Source organism: Thermobia domestica, chromosome 11 (assembly GCF_964235325.1).
Source record: "Thermobia domestica chromosome 11, izTheDome1.hap1.1, whole genome shotgun sequence".
NCBI classification, from domain to species: domain Eukaryota; kingdom Metazoa; phylum Arthropoda; class Insecta; order Zygentoma; family Lepismatidae; genus Thermobia; species Thermobia domestica.
This window is the reverse complement of record NC_137464.1, coordinates 125,616,147-125,631,537: the sequence shown is the minus strand read 5'-3', so window position 1 is coordinate 125,631,537 and position 15,391 is coordinate 125,616,147.

Sequence of the window (15,391 nt, the reverse complement as noted above, 5' to 3'; positions counted from 1 at the left end):
TTTAAACTCTATCCATCACGACTCTGGAAATCACTAAAGATATAATAAATACTTCTGAGCAGAGTATATACACTTGTTTATTAAACTAACTCTAGACTGAGTTAGTGTCTGATGAAGACAACGTTACGTTGTTGAAACTGTTATACTGTAATTTAGTTTTTAATAAACAAGTGTATATACTCTGGTCAGAAGTGTTTATTATTTATTCATTTAAAACATCGCATAAGTTGTCATTATGAATGCTAAAACAATATTGTTATCGATTGTCAAAATATGCCTATGGATGCACAAATTCTCTACCAGAGGCTCCTGTTAGTAGCTTAATCAAATAATGAAAATATGGAAGAAATGTTCAAGTATGAATTATCACAATACCCTCATCCATGTGAGACCAATTTGGACTTATGAGAGAAGCTAAAAAGTCTGACTTAGCACATGCGTTGTGGAAGATGGTAGGAAATTAATTGAATAAGTTACGTGAAACATTACTAACAGAACAAATCGTTGTTGTTGGCGGTTCGCTGGCAAAAAGGTGAGACTTTTAATTCTATATATGCTAGCTATGTGTAGTTTACCTTTAAAAACTACCCCGAAGCTATCATTGTCTTTGACGATTATTGTTCTGAGCCAAACATAAAAGACACAACCCATATTAGTCGATTGAAGGGAATAAAATGAGTTCAAGTTATATTTACTGAGGACATGCCATTTCACTCTAAGAAGGAATTGTTTCTCACAAACCCAAACAATAAGTAGCGTTTCATAAAAACACTGAGTGATAAACTACGAGCAGAGGTCTTCCAAACACTGCTTGCTACTAACGACGCGGATGTCTACATTGTGAAAGCTTCTGTTAAATGTGTCAGAAAAATTAAGACACTTGTGTATGCAGAAGATACTGATATTTTGATATTGACTTTGTTATTTTGCGAGTACAGGTGGATTACCATTGTATCTCAGATCACACGTACAAAGTGGTTCCAGTGCACAACGTGAATGGGACATAGAACGTGTATGCTTTATTCTTGGTGAAGAAATTTGTAGTCACTTCCCATTTATTCATGAGATAGCTGAATGTGATCGCATTTGTTTAGTGTCGGCAAAAGTGTACCATTGAAGAAAATTGAAGATGAACTCTTCCTTCAGCAAGCAAAAGTGTTTCAAGATTCTTCGTCCATCCAAAAGAACATCATCGCTGCAGGGGAAAAAGCCCTAGTTTGTTTGTATAATGGTAAATCAACTGATACGTTACTGAAGTTACATTACCAAAAATTGTCAAAAAATATCAGTATAATCGTCTGTAATTGAAGCCAAATGCCTCCCACTCATAAGTGATGTAGCAGAGTTCCATTGTATGCGTGTGTATATGCAAGTACAACAATGAGTTGAATCAGATAAACAATTGAAGCCAGAGGAATACGGATGGAAACAGGTTGAAGATAGGTTTCTTCCGATTCCAAAGTCCATGCCTGCGGGTCCTTCAAATATTCGAAAGGCCATCAGATGTAATTGTCAATAGGGTTGTGCACTGCCGCATGCGGAGAATGTCATAGTGCAAGTTGACTGAACTCTCCTAAATCTTGTTTTGAGGACGAATATCCAGAATAGTTATCAACTCGCACTTTTTATTTCTTTGCGCTGAGGTAATGCTAGAATATAACATTCAGTTGCCGTAAATTGAAAATAATAATCATATGTGATTGTGTGTGTATCGTGGATATGTGAAAATAATTATACCCCGTTAATTTATGTTTTGTAAGCTGTATTGAGAATAATGATCATATGTGATTGTGTGTGTATACTGGCTAAGTGAAAATAATTATTACCCGTAACTTTATATTTTATAAGCAATCTGTTTTACCAAGTACTGTTAATAGCCAATATAAAAGAACATTTACCAACAGATAATTATCTGTAAATTTGGAAGTATTAGCCCGATTTTAATGATCTAGGTATCAAAATAAATATAAGAGAAAGACAAACGAAAAATAAGTAGAGAACTTTCACTATAAAGTTAACGGGTTTGACGAAATAAACCGAGAAAATAAAATATATAATTTATTTGAAGGTATACTGGCCGCCATATTGAAAGTGGCCATATTGGGAGTGTTCCCCTACTTAGATTCTTCTATACTTTTTGTATGTTCAATAACTTCATAAAATAAAACAATTGGCGTTGGTTTCGTTTCTTTTGCAATTAATCCTAGGTTTAATCCTAGCCCTATTTTTCACTAGTTTTACTGGACTATTTTCCTCTTTTGCTATTTGGTCTTGAAGGTTCTTGTCTATTCCACCTTTTGCCAGAGAACACTCGAGAGCTTTCCAAGAGCAGAAACAAAGTTTGTGGTTTTGCGAGTTTTCGTGAAGTGGATTCCTGTTACTGAGTTTTTCCAATTCGTAAATCGCTCTTCTTTAGCCAAAAATGACAGAGTTGCATTGGACTCTCGAGAAAGGTGAGAAAATAACCTACAAGGAACACAATACAATGCATTTTTTTTTAACTGGCTATAAGCTAACCACCACCTCTTAATACGATGCCCATTTGGTAGGGCTTTGTAAAACCAATCTTCCGTGAGGTTTCGGCCATCTCTTGCACTCGCACTTAAATCAGGTACAACTGTAATTTCTATTCTCATTTTTGTAATATAAGATCTCTGTGAGTCGGAGATATTACTGGGCCAAGTTCCCGGATCTTGAAAATCTAATTCAGAATCATACTCACTGTGCGGAAGCTCCTGATTATCTGTTGCAATTACAGTTTCATCCAGGATCTGATCTGATGCTGTTGCACTGGAACCACAGCTGGCAGCAATCCTTTCAGGTATATTCTCATTTCCCATATTTTCATATCTCGAAAAATCGGCCTGTTCGTCTCGACCTTCTTCTTGAAAATACCTCGGAACCTTCCCATGGTCCTGGGATATCCTCGGATTTATCTGAAAAGAAACACAGTAACATTATTCGCAAGGAACTGCTGAATGAAAACTCACGTAATTCATTTGCTATGTGGGCTCAACATAAAAATGAGATATTTTAAATAAATGGACTACGCTGATCACCGAAAATATAATTGATTCATCTCCATCACCCAAGTTTTTTAAAAAAAAAACCCTCGGGGTTGTTATATCCAGCTAAATTGAATCTTTGAACTGTATCTGGAGTTCATTGAAGAAAGAAGGAAACAAAAGAGAAAGAAGCGATTCCTAACACTTAAACAGAAAAAATCCAGTAAACTTAATCCGAGAAACACCCTTATGCAGCAACAAGATGCCGAAAACATGCGAAAATTAAATTTCGTCCTTATTTCTCCAAAACTATTAGTCGTAGGGCTGATACAAGAGGTGATCATAAAGATCAATAATACTCTATTCAGTATTTCAACCTATTTCATAATACGGATTCTTTTTAGCACATCCTTTTTCCACCAACCCCCAGTCAGTTATGATACGGTTCTTAAATAGCTTATAGGTAGATACTTATTTATTTATTTTTCTTTAAATATTTTTCGCGACCTTCATATATACCTCTCGGAATCCACTAGAGATCTCGATCCCTCGTTGAGAACCGTGCTCTATTCCTCTACTAAAATATTTAACTTACAATCCTGGGTTAGGAGAAATACAAAGGGAGTCCTAAACAGAGATTCTTTTCTGCACAGAATTGCCGAGATGTAAAACACCATCTTTCAGGAATCTACTTTGCCTTTCTCGCATAAGACTGCAAGTTGGATATTTGGATACAGAATTGCTAACTTCCTTGATGATCACCTATCAGATCAGCTCTGCGACTGAGAAATTTCGAGAAATAGAGCTCCAAAGTTTATTTTCCCACATTTTGGACATCTTGTTTCCCAACAACTGCCAATTTTCGACACATATGTACTGGGTCTTTTAATTCTTGATTTGATGCCAGGAATGTACAACCTATGGACGGTAAATTTTAATTTTCATTAATAGGTAAAGGTAAATAGTATATATATATATATATATATATATATATATATATATATATATATATATATATATATATATATATATATATATTAGTTTTCAATAATAATAATAATAATAATAATAATAATAATAGTGCAGTTTTCTAGATTCTTAATCGAGTAGGAGAATGCTTAGATTCAAGCATTAATAAAGCATTACACTGGGTAACAAATTTTGACCAACTTTATGTTTATCTGATTTCTTTTCTTTTTTAAATATCGTTGGGTGGTGCTAATAACGTGCGTAACATTAGTTTTCCCGAAATGTCAAAAATCGCCTTAAAATTCGTCTTTACACCTTAGAAATCGGGTAACACTGTTCAACAACGAAAATGTAAATTGAACAAAATCAGCTAATTCTTATTGATTTTGTGGTGCTGATCACGAATTTGAAAGTTATTTTCGAATGTTAGCTCTACTCTTCGTTTTACAGGCATGTCTAATAATAACGCTTTAAAATAAATATATTCGCTTCGTTTGGGGTAAAATGTTACACTGATCCGCAACACTGGAGAAACTATATGAACGCTTGGTTTCATTGTGTTCCTTATCTCAGTCGAGTTCTGCTATTGTTAGAAAAGACAGGTTTACTGCAGTTATCAGCGTTTTGGATGTGACGTTTGTGTAGTGCAGGACATAAAAATACAACTACAAGTACGCAAGAATACTGGTATTTCGAATGTATATTTTTAAATAGTTGTCGGAACTATTTCAAGTGACACTTTGAGGACTTCAATAAACAAAAATGCTGCGAAATTGTGTAAACAGTGCGGATAGGTTCTGCTACGTGTGTGGGGAAGTGACATTTTCCTCACAAAAGCAGACTATAACACCACTAATAAGAAGAGCCTATCAATATTACTTTGGTTGTAAAATTGGAGACCAGGATAAATCTTGGGCACCCCACATTGTGTGTAACACTTGTGCCAGCAATCTAAGAAGTTGGATTAATGGGAAGGGGCGCTCAATGCCTTTTGCAGTGCCCATGATTTGGAGGGAGCCAAGCGACCACATCAGAGACTGTTATTTTTGTATGGTTCCTTCCGTCAAGAAGGGAATTTCCACGAAGAAGAAGCGGGCCTTGATCTATCCTAACATTCTTCTGCAATGCGCCCTGTTCCACTTGGAGAGGGACTACTTGTTACTGACCCACCTAAAGAATACGATCTTTTTTCTGATGATGATCAAGAAGTTGAAGCTCCTGAATCAAGTACTTCGAAGGACCCTACGTTTGTTGTAGAAGAACCTCCATGTGAACCACATAGACTTACTCAAGAGGAACTAAGTGATCTAATCAGAGACTTGGACCTCTCGAAAAGCAAAGCCGAAATTTTAGCGTCACGCTTAAAGCAATGGAATTTATTGCAGGAAAAAGTAAATATTTCAGTGTATCGGAATAGGGAGATGTTCACTTCGGAAGACACACTTGTGGCATGTACAGATGAAAATGGTCTCATGAGGGCACTTAAAATTAATTACGAACCTACGGAGTGGAGGCTCTTTATAGATTCGTCCAAGGTGAGTTTAAAGGCAGTGCTTTTACATATTGGAAATGAACTTCCTTCAATTCCTGTAGGTTACGCAGTTCATATGAAGGAATCTTATGAAAACTTGAAACGTTTACTTCAAGCCATTAAATATTACGATTTTTAGTGGCTCATTTGTGGTGACCTTAAAGTAATAGCACTGTTGCTAGGTATGCAGTTAGGGTATACAAAGTATCGTTGCTTTACATATGAATGGGACAGTAGAGATCGTGGATCTCATTACCGCAAAAGTGGTTGGAGTATCAGAGAAACTCTTCAGCCGGGAGTGAAAAATGTGCAGCATGAACCACTGGTAGATCGTAACCGAATTTTGCTTCCCCCTCTACATATTAAATTAGGTCTTATGAAAAGTTTTGTTAAGAGCATGAACCAAGAGGATGAGGCCTATAAGTACCTGAGAGGACAATTCCCTCGATTAAGTGATGCCAAAGTTAAAAATGGTGTTTTAATAGGGCCATAGATTAGGCAACTATTCAAAGATCACAAGTTCGACGAAATTCTCCAAGATGAGGAGAAAGCTGCGTGGGAAAGCTTGAAGAGTGTTTGTTCATAGTTCTTGGGAAGACACCGAGCAACAAATTACAAACAACTGGTAGCAAAGTTGTTATTGTGCTACGAAAATCTTGGTTGCAATATGTCTCTGACACTCCACTTTCTTCATTCACATCTAGACTTCTTTCCCGAAGATTGTGGAGCAGTAAGTGACGAACATGGTGAGCGTTTCCATCAATATATTGCAGCCATGGAGAAGAGATATGAGGGAAAGTGGAGTTCTAACATATTGGCCGACTACTGTTGGACTACCATAAGGGATGCTCCAGATGTAACCTACAAAAAGCAAGCCAAGCGAAGACGCTCAAAATAAAATAAACATAATCCTGTACAAGGGATCACTTGAAACTTTTGTCTACATTGCAGTGTAGTTCTTGCGCAAAAAGGTATTTGTACATATCTTTTATGTTTTGATGTTAATACTGATTTTTATTACGGAATTGTTAATGTTAAACTTGACCAGGGTTACTTTATTTTCTGTATCGCTGTGAAACTGGTATTTGCGCAATTTTGAAAAAGGAAGTACAAGGGTATAGAAAGCTATAGGTTAGGGTACTTCTTAACTCCCCAGCTTATCACATCACAGTAAAATAGATAAAAGAAAGTGAAATGTAGTTTTTACAAGGATTTTGCTTAAATGTTCTATAAATATTAATACATTTGTATATATACGGCTACTGTACAAGGGCGTTTTTTTTCACAACCTTAGCTAAGAAAATTCTTCTATTGTCATTTCCTTTCATATTATGCTTAAATGAATGTCAAAATCGCAATTTCAAAGAATTTACATACTTTCGATCAAAATTTGTTGAACAGTGTAATTTGTCGAATTTTTCCTCCATTTTACGTTAAAGCGTAATAACTAAGAAACCATTTGCTATAACACAACCGGTTTTGCCTTGCTTTTTAAGCAAAGGAACAGGCTTTTAAACTGTGTAAATTTATTTGTTATATTACATGCGAAAGAAAATTTATTCAACAAATTTTGAGAAAATTCTTAATTTTTCCTCAAAATTAAGTACTTTTTATTTCTGGAGTTCGCAACTCTGTTTGTAGTTAGTCAAATTACATCAGATATTTTTTTGATCAGAAATTGATTCTGTAAGTTTTAAATTGGTATTCACAAGACGACACAAGATGTTGGGGACAAAATTAGAAATTTGGCTATGAAATCAACTGGAACTTGACAAAGAAAAATGAAAAAGTCATTTTTCATTTCCGTGCAATAGTTCCTAACCTCTATTTTCAACTAAAATATATTACATTTCTAACACTTTTCGTACGCAGAAGAAGGGAATATTAAATGGCTAGTCTATATAAGCAGCAGTTTTGGCACAGTTTTGATTTTTATCGAGAAATTTAGAGCTAATTGCTATCTTAAAATATGCTTCACTGAAGAAATTATGCAGAATTTAGTCACTATGAAGTATGAACACAGCGTGCAAAAAAAAAGCAAAAATATATCCAGTTTCACTACAAGTACATAATGCAGAACATTTTAAAAATGAGCACGCTTGCTTTTTCGCTTGTGCGAAGCTGATTTGTCATCAGAAATCGATGTCTAAATGTAACCACCCATCATCGCGGTGTCCCAGCGCCCTTGGTATCTTCTTTCCATTTGTTCAATGTCTTGATGATAGCGTTCACCATGTTCTTCACTCACATCTGGTAAATTTGGACGGAAAAAATCAAGATGGGAAAACAAAGAATTAAATTTCAACAACATTCTAACCCAAATTGCGATATAGGTCAATCAAAGAATCTATTAACTTCCTATAATTTTCACTCCTATTTTTACGTAGAAAATCTTGCACTACCGACCTAAAAGCTTCCCAAACACTTCTTTCCTCTCGAGTCATTCTATTCTGAAGTTCTTCAGACTGAAGCATCACACGTATCTGTAGGCCAGTAAATACGCCAGCTGTGATTTTCGCGTCAGTTGACTGTGGAAACATTTGTCTTATGTAAGAAAGAACTGCAGAATGTGGATCTAACGCTCTAACAAACTAGTTTACAAGTCCTAATTTTATGTGGAGTCGTGGCAGTAAGATTTTTTCTCTTTCAACTAAAGGTTCATGTATGACATTGTGAGTGCCAGCAAGTAAATGTCTCCTTACTGGCCATACCTTGAATGTATAATGACAGTCATTAGCTCTGTTATCCCAAAGGCAAAGAAAAGACGAATATTTAATATAGCCACTCTGCAAACTTAGAAGAAAACCGATCATCTTAAAATCTCCACAAATATCCCATTTATATTTTTGGTACTTAATCTTTTCCAACAATAATTTCACGTTTTCGTAGTCTTCCTTCATGTGGAGTGAGTGTGCAACTGGTACAGAAGGATTCTTATTTCCATTGTGCAGAAGAGCTGCCTTTAAACTTCTAGATGAACTGTTTATTAAAAGACGTCAGTCTTCTGGTTGGTGACAAACCGATAGCTTCAAATAGACCACTAACGTCATGCCAATAACACAAACTTCCTTCCATTTGGAAGAATTGTGAAAAAGTCTTATCCTTTTTCCTATATTTTGATATTTTACATGTTGGAAGGAGAAAATTCCACTCATTTAAAAGTGAAGCAAGAAGTTCGGCCTTTGATTTGGGAAGATCTAAATCTCTTATTAAGTCATCAAGTTCTTGCTGATTAAGCAAATGTGGTTCCTTTTTCCTGGTTTCATGCGAAAAACTAATATCAAGATCGGAAGATTCCTCTGGCTCTCCTTCTGATGACAATATCTCTGGTGGTTTGGGTACAGGAAGTTCGTCACTGTGTGGAACTTGAACAATGGATGAAGGTAAACTGGGGTGTTCTATTTTTCTTCTATTCTTTCTGTTTTTGTAGTGTGTCACATCAACTGAACAGAAGTACCAGTCAGTATGGTAATTAGTAGGCTCTCTCCAAATTCGAGGAATACCAACCTTCTAATATAGAGCGGGAACTACCGCAACACACATGCGGAGCCCAATGTTTGTCTTGATCACCTACGGGCACTCGAAAGTAAGCTTCATATGCAACACAAAACTTTGTTCCAAGCACAATGTTACGTTTAAGTTGTTTGGCGTTTATGTAATATCCACAAACATAACAAAATGAATCTGCTGACATTTTAAAACGCCTACTTGTAGACATTTTATCTTCCACACAGCACCTAGTGAAATTAAATCAAATGCCATTAACATAATATAGCTATCAGTATAGTTACACAATACTGTATGCAGCTGGCTATCCAAGTGGAGTCATATAGAAATTTACTTACTTTACTTAAGTAAAAGTTAATATTTTCTGTAAAAGTAAGGGGAAAAATAAGAAATTATATTTTTCGAGACAGTTATTTTTATTCGAAATAAATGCTGTATTCAAAATTTGTAATAATAGAACGCATATGTTACGAAATGGAACTTGCTAATTAATCCACAAGAGTTGGTTCTGTTTTGTTATCTATGGACAGCCGAAGTAAAGGCTGAAATTCTTCCTCTAAAATGGCGTTCTTGAACAAATACGATTTTGCAAAATTCCTTCCAAACAATCGACATTTGAGGAAACCTAATACCAGATTCGTAATTAGCACGTCAAAATCATTCGGTAAAAGTAAAAACATTACGATAAACAATTTCTTGTTGAGCAGTATTATTGCAGTGTCAGTTGGCTTCACTTTGTAACACAAGGAGATACAGTAGCTGTCCATCAGTCATCTAAAGATATGTGGTAAACAGTTTTTTTTCTTTCTTATTAAGATCTGAGTTTATTCACCATAAATTATTATTTAAAATTTATTACTCAGTCTTGTTTTATTTTACTAGGGAGCGTTAAAGAAAAGTCTTCAACTTACCTTTAGTGTGTCGCTTAACCAAGATGTCGAAAAGGAGGATGATCGATACACAGCTTTACTTCTTTCTTTTGTTTTCTTCCTGTATGCCGCTCCAGATGGTTTCTTTGACATTATTGACTGAAACACAACAATTCAAAATGCCTCGAAAAGCTCTGAAGCAAAACTAATAGACAAAACTGCATACAGCCTTCACTTGCAAAATCCCTTGCTATTTAGGCGTACAAGAAACAATTAAATACACCAAGGCGTGTAACTTATCTTTTCCGCCACAAAACTGGCCTCTAGTTGAAAAACATTATAGCAATTGCGTAACATTACAGGGGGCGCATCTGAGTTAAACCCGTCAACCACCAGCAAGCAACAACAATCGGTAAATTTTCGCCCCGCGCCCCTATTGATAACAGCGTTGTAAACTTCAGAGCTGTTCTCAATGGAACTATACAGGCAAACAGCTCCTTGTGGTAGGAAAGGAAAGGGGGGGGGGGCAGATTAACTGGTCGTCCAAGGAAACAAATGCATGCAATATTAGGTTTTTAATGTATGACACTACACCTATTTAGATGAAACTCTCTCTCCCTCTCTCTCCCTCCCTCTCTCTCTCTCTCTCTCTCTCTCTCTCTCTCTCTCTCTCTATATATATATATATATATATATATATATATATATATATATATATATATATATATATAGGGTCTATATATATATATGGAAAAGGGCAAGTAAACTTTTGATTTCTTTTAACGTCTAGAATAAGTTCCTCGAGGAAAAGGGTGCAATTTTTAAAACAATTGATATATCTTCTTTCTGGCGCCCCTCCAACCATGCTCCCCCCCCTAGTTGCGACCCTGAATACCTCTTCATCTCAAAGTGCAATAATTGCTTTAAGACATGTTAGGCTAACCCAGAGAAAGTACGTGATTGACTTGTTTTATTCATTGGTGACAACACTAAATTTTACTTTTCAGAAGCATGCTTCCAACAATAAAACTCTCAATAATGAAAAATGCAAGTATTATTAAAGTGCATAGATTATTATGATCCATGTTGTTTTTGGATAACATTTTAATATTTACAGCGGCGCAAACCTATCTTCAATATTAGGGGGGACGGGTAAGGCTGTTCCGATAATTTTTTGAAAGCGATATTCAAATTATTTATGAAGTTGATAAACAGTGCTGTGGAGGATCAGGGGTTCAGAGTTGTCTTGAACACTGGGAGGCGGGCAGATTTGAGGCTTATTCTGGGGGAACATCAATTTCATTGCACTTTACTTTGTGCCAATCGGATACAAATCATCACATTTCTCTCTAATAAACACATTTCAAATCGAATTATTGCGGGGGACAGTCCCCCTTATCCCCCCGGGATTTGCGCCAGTGAATATTTCATCTCTCCAAGTTCATTTAATTATTCCGAATATTATCACTCTCCTGAAAAGATAAGGAAACATGCTGTCATCTATTGAGAATTAGCTCCTTTAAATTCACAAGTAGCAAAAAGAAGCAATAATCAAAAAAATGAAATCTTTGAGTTTTACGTCCCATGGTTATGCCGGTTAGGCTAAAGGAGACGGTGATTATGAGAAATGAATGAAATGGTGGAATGAAGAAAGTAGGAGGAAACGGAAGAACTCCGAGAAAACCCACGCACACGGTGTTTGTCCACCACAAAGTTCACTTCGCGGAAGCAGGGTTTGAACCCGAGACCCCATGCACCAGAGGTGAACGCTTTACCACTTTTTAAAAGAAAATTTATTGTACTCAAGAATCAATTACATTGAAGTGGTTATGCTTTTGTCACAAAAAAAGGAAGTTACGAGAACATTGAGTTTTGCAAATTGCTTATTACGTACATCCTTTGCTAATTTTAAGTATTCTTTTTGTAAATACTGTACATAGAAGGCTCTTCCTGCTTCTAAGTTGGAATTAAAAATATATTTGACGGTCGTTCCTATATACCAATTGACACTACGTTGTTTACTAACGGGATAAAAACGATAATCTGGCCTTAAAACTATGCTAATATTTATATTGTGTTCCGAGCTACGAGTAAGAATGGCTAAAAAGTGACGCAACTGAGACGAGATTTTTGTGGATTCCAGACATGTCGTGATTCTATGAATCAACGTATCTCTATTGTTACATCTATTGCAAAGAGCATCAGGACTAAAACTATGTTTGTTTCTCTTTTCTTTAGTATCAATAACGTCATGGACAATCATAAACCAGATAGATTTGCTGACAACACTCAAGGTCGAGTCATTGATATTTGCCCAAATATTGGACCAATTACACAAGCAATCATCTAACACAATTTTAGGTGGGACATATAATCTATTCATTTTAAAAACACAGCTTTTTACTACTTAAAGTTTTAAAAGCTGAGACAGATATATATAATCACACAAACAGTTTCCAAGTACTTACAGCTTTGAGGGAGGTCAGCCATACACAGGGGTAGACTCCTGTCTGTTCGTGCTAATACGTAAGTGAGCAGTTGTGTTAGACTATTAGCTTCGTCTGTGTACAAGGTCAGTGAGCGAGTAATATACAAACTGACAGCTTTTACTTGCACATTGAACAGGCTGATGCCACCTTGTGAATGTAAACAACACATTACATCATATTTAACACGAAAGACCTGATGTTTCCATAGAAACCAACCACATAAACTTTGAATTTGTTTTCCTATGAGTTGAGGCATAGGTAATACATTTGCCAAATACCAGATTTTGCTTAATAGATAAACATTTATAAATTTAGCTCTAGAATATAAACATAGATTTCTGGATTAATTTACATAACCTGAATGACGCAGTGTATTTACAATATTCTTATAGTTATGATCAATAGTGTGCATTATGTTTGAATAAAAGGTAATTCCTAAAATTTTGATACTGTCGACCTGAGGGACGGTATCTATATCATTAAAATCAATACTATTGTTTATGTTTAACATATGTGATTTACAAACATTTAATCTAGCTCCAGATGCTATCTCATATTCACGAACACATTCCATCATGAGAGAATAATCTAGTTTAGAAGAGTCAAAAACTGTTACATCATCTGCATAACTAGCCACCTTTATAGCAGGGGTAATAATGAAAAATGAAATGAAATCTTTGAGTTTTACGTCCCACGGTTATGCCGGTTAGGCTAAAGGAGACGGTGATGATGAGTAATGAATGAAATGGTGGAATGAAGAAAGTGGGAGGAAACGGGAGAACCCCGAGAAAACCCACGCACACGGTGTTTGTCCACCACAAAGTTCACTTGGCGGGGGCTGGGATCGAACCCGAGACCCCAAGCACCAGAGGTGAACGCTCTACCACTGAGCCACCGCGGCCCCAGGGGTAATAATATTTAGACCAGTGAGGCGGTCATCTATAGCATATAACAAAGGAGCAAGGCTAATAGCAAAACTCAACATTGAAAGGGGATCACCTTGTCTTATTGAACGTTTGATGGGAATGTTGTTGGATAGGTGACCGTTAACATTTAACTTCGTATGAGCGTCTTTATAAAAATATTTCATCCATGTATCAAATTGTTCATTAAAACCGAATTTTCGGAAAACAGACCAGATAAGTACGAGTGTTCAATATTATCAAAGGCATTTTTAAAATCTAAATTTATCAGAGCCGCTTTAAGAGCGCAATCATTACAAATAGTAATACTATCTCTAATAGTTAATAAAAGGTGATAGATGGTTTTCTTTTTAACAGTCACATATTGCAAATTTTGTAATAACTTATCCATGTATTCCAGTAGTCGGTTTTTAATACATCTACTAAAAATTTTGATATCTGTGTTAAGAAGGGATATAGGTCTATAATGGCTAACATGATATGGTTGAGCAGTTTTAGGAATAAAGACCGTGACGGCTGTATTAGGGCGCTTGATAGTCTCTGAAGCACACAATCAATGTTAGTGTATCGCCCATTATATCCCAAAATTTAACATATAAACGGCCAGAGAGAGAGTCGGGGTCAGGAGATTTTCCTTTTTTGCAGCATTCACAGCTCTTTGTACTTCATTTTTAGTAAACGGAGCACATAAAATTTGATTGTCTTCATCATTTAGCACTGCAGGCACACTGTCAAGTAATTTATTTTCGCAGCCGGTAGCAGCAGCGATCCCAAATAACTGGTAGTAATAATCATACAGGGTGTTACGAATATTGTCCTGAGTAGTTTGAATAGAGCCTTGAGCATCTGTGAGTGACGTGATAAGTTTCCTCCATCCACGTTTGGCTTCTGTTAACACATGTGTAAGAGAGCATTGTTCTTCTTCCGGAAACCCTGGAACTTTACTACGTAACCTAATCCCTTCCATTTTCTGTTTATGGAATTGTAATAATTTGGCTTTGTATTTACGTACAGAGATAAGGGCTGAGCGATTTGTCATCGCTTCAGTTTGTGCCTCTAATAGACATCTGTAATAGAAATTATAAAGTTTTCGCTTATCAGCATAAATTTCAGAGGAACACCATCTACAAAAGCTTCGGATTTTGTCCTTACAGTATTGATTCCACTACTCAATATATGTTTTAAACCACTTCTTTTGTTTAAGCCAATAGGCCCACTTTTGAGAAAAGAGCTGACAAAATGACTCATCATTTAGCAGACTTTCATTCATGTGATAATACCCCCGTCCACGAGCAATCTTCTGGTCATTAATTTTAATTTCCATTATTAAACAGAGATGATCAGTGAAACACGTGGGATATCGGTATACAGAAACAACCTGGGATTTGAAGTTAGCATTTACATAAATCCTGTCTATCCTTGAGCTCGAAGTTTTTGTAATAAATGTGTCTCCCCGTAAATCTGGGTGTTTCAAGTCCCACACATCTACCAAAGACAAATTCTTTACCAATTCATTTAAGGTAGGGCAATAATTGTAAGTTGGTTCTGTTGTGTGAGTTATACTTGAATTATGATCTCCGCCAAATATAACATTATTTGGGCCACTAAAAAATGGCGCTACCTCATTTGCATAAAATTATTCCGTTCTTTTCTATTATGACTTCCACTGGGCGCATAAACATTGATTAGAATTATATCATTAACCTGACCTTTTATAATTCTAACATTAGGATGTAATTCTTCATTTGTAAGCGGGATGCCTTCTTTAACCAAAATTGCAGTACCAATTCTATTATATGTACAATTATTATATACATTATATGATGCGTGTACGTTTACAATCCTTGGACCAACTTCTTGGAGAAAAAAACTAACTAACTAACTCTATGGCCTATTGAACCCGGAGGTTCAATGCCGCGTTCACAAAAGCATTCCGTTCTATCCTTAGCTAACTGCATCCAGTTTCTACTCTGTATTCCAATCTCTGCGAGATCCATCTTAATATTGTCCTCCCATCTGCGCCTAGGTCTTCCTAATGGTCGTTTTCCGATTGGTCTTCCAGTCAAGACTTTGAAAGCGTCTCTACTTTCTTCCATTC